At 46.7% G+C, this 10005-nt stretch overlaps 1 long non-coding RNA gene across 2 annotated transcripts; it reads left to right on the top strand.

Moving 5' to 3' along the window:
• Window positions 1–365: 365 nt before the first annotated feature.
• LOC135577605 (uncharacterized) lies at window positions 366–6332 on the top strand. 2 transcript variants are annotated; one of them, XR_010469322.1, is made up of 2 exons: window positions 366–906; window positions 5721–6332. It is a non-coding gene; the product is annotated as an uncharacterized LOC135577605 (long non-coding RNA). The 2 variants fall into 2 exon arrangements; XR_010469321.1 differs by lacking the exon at window positions 366–906 and adding an exon at window positions 915–4383.
• Window positions 6333–10005: the final 3673 nt, after the last annotated feature.

Below are 10005 nucleotides of genomic sequence, written 5' to 3'. Positions count from 1 at the left end.
GAGTGTATATGTCATAAATGCCATTGGACAGCGTGTGTGTCACAATCCCCCCTTGTCAGTGTTTGGGTCACAAACCCCATTTGACAGCGTGTGAGTGACAAACACCATTGGACAGTGTGTCTGTGTCACTAACCCCATTGGATAGCGTGTGTGTGTCACAAACCCCATTGGAAAGTTTGTGTGTCACATACCCCATTGGACAGCATGTGTGTCACAAAAACCATTGGACAGTGTTTGTGTAACAAACCCAATTGGTAAGCGTGTATTTCACAAACCCCATTGGACAGCCTGTGTGTGTCACAAACCCCTCTGGTTAGTGTGTGTGTCACAAACCCCATTGGACAGCGTCTGTGTCACAAACCCAATTTGTGGGTTGTCTGAATTTAGAGTTGATGAGTTAGTTTTCTGTATTTGGAGTTAATAGGCTAGTTTGCTGTATGAATAAAGTTAAGTGTTGCGGTAGTTGTGAGGCGACTTGGAGGCGGGGAGCTTGTGGTCGGTGGGGGTGCCTGCGCCCTGGAGCCCTGGAGCGGGGGACAGCTTGTGACTACGAGATAACGATCTTGTTACCATGCGAACACTGCCTGACTAAGATTCCCGCCTTAGCTAGCTTAATGTCTGTTAAAGTGATTAGCCAATCAGCATGAAACATGTGTGCCTTAGACTATATAAATGTATGTTTGCCATACAATAAAGCGGACACCTTGCTTGCATCAAGTTGCGTCCCCGTCTCTCAGTCGCGGCAAATTGGTGACCTCCGACGTGATCGTCAGCGACGAAACCGCCGAGGATTGAAAAACTGCCTACCTGGTGGCATGTCGCGAGTCCCGCAGAACGTGGAATGAGCTGCTGAAAGGAAGCAGGATAAGCCGGCCGGCCAAACAATCCCTCCGTCTGGAACGAGAGGTGAGCTGCGGGAAACTAGCAAAATGGGGAATCAAAAGTCTTCCCCTGAGAGAGACGTTTATGAGCCTATGAAAGCTCTACTTAAGAAGCATGGGAAAAAGACTCTTTCGGAACAAGATCTTAAGTTAATCCTTAAATGGGTGCAGGTTAAGATCCCCGCGGTGACTGCTTCTTCTATTTTTACGCGTGAACTTTGGGACGATGTGGGGGTAAAGTTATGGGACGCAGCCACCTCAGGAGATGAGGAAGCGCAGTATATGCTCCCCAGTTGGAGAAAAATCTTTGAAACCATAAAGGCACAAGAGCAAAATCAGCGAGGCTCCGAGGAGGGAGCTCAGTCACCTCCCCCCTGCCCTTCTATAATCGCTGGTGGGGCGGAACCCTCTGCGCCACCGTTAGCTTGTGCTGCTGGATATCCCCCGGAGGGTGATCCCTTTGACCCGGGTCCGATTTACCCTGAAAAGGAACCTGATCTTTTTCCCCCTGATCCTCATGAGGTTTGGGGAAAGATTAAGCGCCAAGCGATAAACGAGGGGGAGTTGGAAATAGCCAGAACTATAGTAGCCCCCGTTATATACCAAGGACGGGGGAGGGCTCAAGCTCAGTGGGAAGCTCTTTCTTTTTCGGTAATTAAGGAGTTGCGCCATACGGTTACCGAGCATGGGTTGTCTTCCCCTTATTTTGCAAGCCTTTTATCTTCTGTATTCGATACATATGTCATGACCCCACATGATTTAAAATCTCTCGCGCGATTGTTATTAACCCCAACACAATATACAATGTGGGAGTCTCAATGGAGAACGGGATTGCAGACAGTTTTGCTGGGTTATGCAGGACACGCGAATGCTGCCCTAGCTGCCTTAACCTTAGAACATCTCACTGGGACTGGGCAACATGCAGACCCAGCTGGCCAGGCAAGGGATATCCCCCGAGAAGCCTTAGAAGCGGTCCGGGAGGAAGCGAAAAAGGCCTTATTGAAAGTTCCTGATTCTCAAAAGCCTCAGAAAGCGTTTACTAATATCACCCAAGAGCCCCGAGAGCCGTATATGCAAGTTATGGATAGATTAAAACAAGCCTTAGAGCGGCAAGTTGATAACGTACAGGCTCGGGAGATTTTACTCCTTAAACTGGCTGTGGAAAACGCTAACGCCGATTGTAAAAAGCTCTTAAAGTCTCTCCCAAATCAAAACCCTACCTTAATTGAAATGATGGAAGCCTGTAATAGAATTGGCACTATGGATCATAAATATGAGGCCATGGCTGCTGCTTTTGCGGCCATGCACGGCCCGATGGGCGCCGACCCACAGCGAAACTGCTATGGGTGTGGAAAACCGGGACACCTTAAAAAAGATTGCTTTAGTGCCAATTCTGGGAAACGACCCCAAATACCTGGAGTTTGTCCTAAGTGCCAAAAAGGGCGCCACTATGCTAACCAATGTCGATCTAAATACGACTCTCAAGGGCGCCCCATACAGGGAAACCGATCGCAGAGCGCGGGACCGCGGCGCGCACAGACACAAGTTCCGCGACCGGCGCCCCCACAAACGCCGGGGGGGGAAACAGGAGTGTTTCCAGTCTCCGCCCAGCAACAGCAGGGAGCACCGGCCTGGACCTGGCAACCGCCCACACAGTAACGCTACTTGATTCCTCTGTTCACTTACTGCCTACCAAAATTGCAGGTCCTTTGCCCCCTCGAACGCAGGCTTTATTATTAGGAAGATCGTCCACCACTCTGTCAGGGCTTTTTGTATTGCCCGGAGTAATTGATCCTGACAGTAATTCAGAAATCAAAATTATGGCCTGGACCCCGTTTCCTCCTTGTACAGTGCCAGAGGGAAGTCGTGTCGCTCAATTGATACTGATCCCTAAGGAAGACTATGTCCCAATCCCTGACCAATTGCTCCCACAGAGACAGGGAAGTTTTGGATCTACGGGAGAACCACTAATTTTATGGGTTCAAGCCATCTCACAAAAACGTCCTATATGTCGATGCACCCTCATTCGCAAAGGTCAAAAAGTCGTGTTAAGTGGAATTATTGATACAGGTGCAGATGTCACCGTTATTTCTCAAGCAAAGTGGCCTTCTAGGTGGCCTTTAGCTGATATCTCTCAGACATTAGCAGGAACTGGGGGGTGTGGAGCTAGCCGCCAAAGCGCAGAAATAATACAAGTTCAAAATTCAGAAGGACAAGTTGCCTCAGTCAAACCGTTTATCTTACCAGTACCTATGGTCTTGTGGGGGCGTGATGTGTTATCCCAGTGGGGGATGTCTATCCAGACACATTTTTAGGTGGGGCCATTGAGGGGCGTGAAACCCTAAAGTTAACTTGGAAAACAGATACTCCTATTTGGATTGATCAATGGTCCCTGCCGCTGGAAAAACTTCACGCCCTCCAAGAAATAGTTAATGAACAACTATCTATGGGACATATTGTACCCTCTACGAGTCCTTGGAACTCGCCTATTTTTGTTATTAAAAAACTGACTGGCAAGTGGCGCTTGCTCCATGACCTCAGAAAAATTAATGACGCTATGGAAGACATGGGGGCCCTGCAACCTGGGCTTCCGTCACCCGCCATGATCCCTAGAGATTGGCATTTAACCATCATAGACCTCAAAGATTGTTTTTTCAACATTCCATTGCATCCAGACGATGCCCCTAAATTTGCCTTTTCTGTACCAAGCGTCAACATGCAAGATCCTTTGCAAAGATATCAGTGGGTTGTGCTACCGCAGGGAATGAAAAATAGCCCTACAATATGCCAATGGTATGTAGCAAAAATACTTAGTCCTGTCAGAACTGCAGTACCTGCTGCATTGTTATATCATTATATGGATGACATTCTAGTGGCAGCACAGCACCATGAAGTCATGGAGGAAGCTGTAGCCCTTGTCGTGGCTGCTGTAAAGTCAGCAGACCTCTGTATTGCACCAGAAAAAATTCAAAAAATGCCACCTTGGAAATACTTAGGATGGCGTATAAGGGCTCAGACTGTTACCCCGCAACCCTTACAGATACAGGCGAATGTAAAGAATTTACATGACATGCAAAAACTGCTGGGTACAATCAATTGGGTCAGACCATTGTTAGGAATCACTAATGCGGATCTTCGTCCCTTATTCGAAATGCTTAAAGGAAGCTCGGACTTAAACGCTCCGCGAACTCTCAGTCCTGAAGCCATAACTTCCTTGCATAAAGCTGCGGCAGCGATCGCCTCCAGACAAGCGCATCGATGGGAACCAGAATTGCCTTTTCAATTAATCATCCTTAACCCTGCTAGACAGCCTCATGCACTTATTTTCCAATGGGACTGCCAGAAAACGGACCCTTTACTGATCATTGAATGGATTTTTTTACCTAACCAAGCCACAAAGACGATTTCTACCCAACATGAGATGTTTGCATCTTTAATCATCAGGGCTCGACAGCGATTACTTACCCTGGCAGGCACGGACTTCGCCCTCATATGTATGCCGGTAACAAGTGTTTACTTGCAATGGTTACAACAACAATCAGATGCACTAGGCATAGCTCTAACTGGCTATGCAGGCCAACTCACTTCTCATCCGCCTTCTCACAAATTGTTAAGCATCGATTTCCACCTTTTACCTATTCCAAAGCGGAGTGACCAGCCTTTACAAGCCCTCACTGTATTCACAGATGGGTCTGGCAAATCTCACAAGTCTGTTATCCTTTGGTGGGATGATCATCAAGAACAGTGGAACTCAGATGTAGAGACTGTACAGGGTTCTCCTCAAATAGTAGAATTGTCTGCAGTTGTTCGAGTGTTTCGAAAATGGTCTATTCCTCTCAATATAATCACTGATTCTGCTTATGTTGCAGGAATTGTTAGCCGAGCAGAAGCTTCTGTGCTACGAGATGTTTCTCATACGGCACTGTTTAATTTGTTACAAGAACTCATCTTTCTGTTAAATTCCCGTCTTCACCCTTATTTTATTATGCATGTTCGATCTCATACTTCTCTACCTGGTTTTATTGCAGAAGGGAACCGACAAGCGGATTTGCTTACGCTACCGGTGCAGGTGTTACCAGATCGATTAGCGCAAGCTAAACTCAGCCACTCCTTTTTTCATCAAAACGCTGCAGGCCTTAAGCGTCAATTTGACCTCACTATACAACAAGCCCATAATATCATTGCGGTGTGTCGTGATTGTCAAAGGCACTCTTTCCCTTCTATAGCAGAAGGAGTTAACCCCAGAGGGCTACAGAGCCTTCAACTCTGGCAAACAGATGTCACTCATTTTGCTGAATTTGGTCGTTTAAAGTTTGTTCATTGCTCTATTGATACATTTTCAGGAATGTTATTTGCTTCCTGTCATATAGGAGAAAAAGCACGTGATGTGCAAAAACATCTAATGCGCGCTTTTGCTACTTTAGGGGTACCCTCTCAAATTAAAACTGACAATGGCCCCGCATATGTATCTAAAACCTTAACTACCTTTTTTGCCTCTTGGGGTATATCACATGTTACAGGTATCCCTCACTCTCCTATAGGACAAGCTTTGATAGAACGATCTCACCAAACCTTAAAACGCCTGTTATTAAAACAAAAAGGGGGAATAGGGGCTGCTACACCAGAGGAGCGAATACAGAAAGTCTTGTATGTTTTTAATTTTTTTGAATTGTTCCCTATTAGACAGCAATCCTCCAGTAGTTCGTCATTTTAGCACAAACACCCTTTTTGAACCCAAGATTAAGCCGCCAGTATTGATCCGGGACCCCGAAACAGGTAAGATAATGGGACCCTATCCCCTTGTCACGTGGGGAAGAGGTTATGCTTGTGTTTCCACAGAAAGAGGTCCCCGCTGGATCCCAGCTAAAAATGTGAGACCTTTTCGAGAGACACTGCAGCAGCCTCCTGAAGACATTCCTGGTCCTGATCCTGCGACTGACATAGAAGACACTACCGATCAATAATTGAATGAACTCTGTTCCAGAGGTTAACGAATGGGAGCTTAAGTGTCCCCAATGTGAAAAATGTAATCCGTGGATTTGTAGAATTTGTGCTAATTGTGGAAAATCACAGTGGCTAAATCGCCATACAGTAGGACACTGGTGTGATAACTGCCTAACAATTGAGTGGAATACAGTTCAGGTGTTATTGATAACAGGTAGAGAGACAGAATATTCTCCCCGGTATGATTATTATTCTGACGATTGGGGGAAAATTGTAGCACAAAGGTCTGTGGACATTTTATATTCTAAGATTGAATGTGCCAAAGACATTCAAATGAGCATTATTAATAGTAATCCCATGTGTGTTACAATGCTTGCAAAAATCAATAACTGCTTCAATGAACAAGATTTTCCTCGTGCAGCAAGGAGCGGACCAAGATCAGAAAGAAATTACGAAAACCCCCAGTACGGAGCTGTTAGTAAGATGTCCTCGAGTTGGTCGTTTGCCGACCTTGGGAGGGTCAGTTAATTAAAACAAAAAGGGGGAGATGTGGGTTGTCTGAATTTAGAGTTGATGAGTTATTTTTCTGTATTTGGAGTTAATAGGCTAGTTTGCTGTATGAATAAAGTTAAGTGTTGCGGTAGTTGTGAGGCGACTTGGAGGCGGGGAGCTTGTGGTCGGTGGGGGTGCCTGGGCCCTGGAGCCCTGGAGCGGGGGACAGCTTGTGACTACGAGATAACGATCTTGTTACCATGCGAACACTGCCTGACTAAGATTCCCGCCTTAGCTAGCTTAATGTCTGTTAAAGTGATTAGCCAATCAGCATGAAACATGTGTGCCTTAGACTATATAAATGTATGTTTGCCATACAATAAAGCGGACACCTAGCTTGCATCAAGTTGCGTCCCCGTCTCTCAGTCGCGGCACCAATTTGACAGCATGTGTGTCACAAACACCATTGGACATTGTTTGTGTCACAAACCCCATTGGACAGCGTGTGTGTGTCACAAACTCCAATGGAAAGTGTGTGTAGTCACAAACCCCACTGGACAGCATGCGTGTCACAAAAACCATTGGACAGTGTCTGTGTAACAAACCCAATTGCTCTGCGTGTGTTTCAGAAAACCCATGGGACAGCGTGTGTGTGTTCCAAACCCCATTGTATAGTGTGTGTGTCACAATCCCCATTAGACAGTGTGCATTTCACAAAACCCCTTGCATAGCGTGTGTGTCGCAAATCCCTTTAGAAAGTGTGTGTGTCAGAAACCGCATTGGTTAGCGTGTTTGTGTCACAAACCCTATTGAACAGTGTGTGTGGCACAAACCCCACTGGACAGCGTGTGTGTCACGAACCCCATTGGACAGATTGTATGTTTCACAAACCCCATTGGACAGCGTGTGTGTCACAATCCTCATTGGACAGAGTGTGCGTCACAAACACCCCTGGACAGTGTGTTTGTCACAAACCCCATTGGACAGAGTGTCTGTGGCATAAACCCCGATGGACAGCATGTGTGTCAATATCCCCATTGGACAGCGTGTGTGTCAGAAATCCCATTGGACAGTGTCTGTCACAAACCCCATTGGACAGCATGTGTGTCACAAAGACCATTGGACAGTGTCTGTTTCACAAACCCCATTGGATAGCGGTTTTGTGTCACAAAGCCCATTGGAAAGTGTGTGTGTCACAAACCCCATTGGACAGCATGGGTGTCACAAACACCATTGGACAGTGTGCGTGTAACAAACCCAACTGGTCTGCGTGTGTTTTTCACAAACCCCATGGGACAGCGTGTGTGTGTCATAAACCCCCCTGTTCACTGTGTCTCTCAGAAACCCCATTTGACAGCGTTTGTGTCACAAACACCATTAGACAGTTTCTGTGTCACAAACCCCTTTTGATAGCGTGTGTGTGTCTCAAACCACATTGGAATGTGTGCGTGTGTCTCTAACCTTATTGGAAAGTGTGTGTGTCACAAACCCCACTGGACAGCATGTGTGTCACGAACCCCATTGTGTCACGAACCCTTTGGACAGATTGTGTGTTTCACAAACCCCATTGCACAGCATGTGTGTCACAAGAACCACTGGACAGAGTGTGTGTCTCACAAACCCCATTGGACATCTTGTGTGTCACAATCCCCATTGGGCAGTGTGTTTGTCACAAACCCCATTGTAAAGAGTGTGTGTGGTATAAACCCCATTGGACAGCGTGTGTGTCACAATCCCCATTGGACAGCCTGTGTGTGTCACAAACCCCCCTGGTCAGTGTGTGTGTCAGAAACCCCATTTAAGAGCGTGTGTGTCACAAACATCATTGGACAGTGTCTGTGTCACAAACCCCTTTGGATAGCGTGTGTGTGTCTCAAATCCCATTGGAAAGTGTGTGTTTCACAATCCCCATTGGACAGCGTTTGTGTGTCACAAGCCCACTGGACAGAGTGTGTGTCACAAAACCCATTGGACAGAATGTGTGTCACAAACACCATTGGGCAGTGTGTGTGTCACAAACTCAAATGCACAGCGTGTCTGTCACAAACACCATTGGAAAGAGTGTGTGTGTCACAGTCCCCATTGGACAGTGTGTGTGTCACAAGTACCATTGGACCGAGTGTGTGTGTCACAAACCCCATTGGATAGTGTGTGTGTGTCACAAACCATATTAGACAGTGTGTTTGTCACAAACCCCACAGGACAGCGTGTTTGTCGCGAACCCCATTGGACAGATTGTGTGTTTCCCAAACCCCATTGGACAGCGTGTGTGTCACAAGAACCATTGGGCAGAGTTTGCGTGTCACAAACCATATGGGACAGCGTGTGCGGCAGAACCCCTCCCGGACAGTGTGTTTGTCACAAAACTCATTGGACAGAGTGTGTGTGTCATAAACCCCATTGGACAGAGTGTGTGTGTCACAAACCCCATTTGACAGCATGTGTGTCACAGAGATGATTGGACAGTGTGTGTGTCACAAACCCCATTGGATAGCGTGTGTGTGTCACAAACCCTCCTGATCAGAGTGTGTGTCACAAACCCATTGGACAGCCTGTCCGTCACAGGACCATTGGACAGTGTGTGTGTAACAAACCAATTGGTCAGTGTGTGTGTCAGAAAACCCATGGGACAGCATTTGTGTGTCATAAACCCCACTGGAAAGTGTGTGTGTCACAAAACCCATTTGAAAGTGTGCGTGTCACAAACACCATTGGACATCGTGTGTGTGTCACAATCCCCATTGGACAGCGTGTGTGTCACAAACCCCATTTGAAAGTGTGTGTGTCACAAACCCAATTGGATAGCGTGTGTGTGTCACAAACCCTATTGGACAGTGTGTGACTCACAAACCCCACTGGACAGCGTGTGTGTCACGAACCCCATTGGACAGATTGTGTGTTTCACAAACCTCATTGGACAGCGTGTTTGTCACAAGAACCATTGTACAGAGTGTGTGTGTCACAAACCCCATTGGACATCGTCTCTGTCACAAACCCCAATGCACAGCGTGTGTGTCACAAACACCATTGGACAGAGTGTGTATGTCACAATCCAAATTGGACAGTGTTTGTGTCACAAAAACGATTGGATAGCTTGTGTTTCTCAAACCCCAGTAGAAACTATGTGTTTCACAAATCCCATTGGATAGTGTGTGTGTGTCACAAACCCAACAGCACAGCGTGTGTGTCACGAACCACATTGGACAGATTGTGTGTTTCACAAACCCCATTAGACAGCGTGTGTGTCAAAAGAACCATTGGACAGAGTGTACGCTTCACAAACCCCATTGGACAGTGTGTATGGCTTAAACCCCATTTGTCAGCGTGTGTATGTCACAATACCCATTGGACAGTGTGTGTGTGTCACAAACTCCATTGGACAGCATGTGTTTCACAAACGCGATTGGACAGAGTGTGTGTGTGACAAACATCATTGGACATTGTCTGTGTCACATTCTCCATTGTACAGTGTTTTTGTGACAAACCCCATGTGACAGCCTGTGCGTCACAATTCCCCCTGGACAGTTTGTTTGTTAGAAACCACATTGGACAGAGTATGTGTGTCACAAACACCATTGAACAGCCTGTGTGTGTCACAAACCCCCCTGGTCAGCTTGTGTGTCGTAAAACCCATGGGACAGCGTGTGTGTGTCACAATCTGCATTTGAAAGTGTGTGTGTCACAAACC

Source organism: Columba livia, unplaced genomic scaffold, assembly GCF_036013475.1.
Source record: "Columba livia isolate bColLiv1 breed racing homer unplaced genomic scaffold, bColLiv1.pat.W.v2 Scaffold_105, whole genome shotgun sequence".
NCBI classification, from domain to species: domain Eukaryota; kingdom Metazoa; phylum Chordata; class Aves; order Columbiformes; family Columbidae; genus Columba; species Columba livia.
This window is presented reverse-complemented; position numbering and strand designations above follow the sequence as displayed.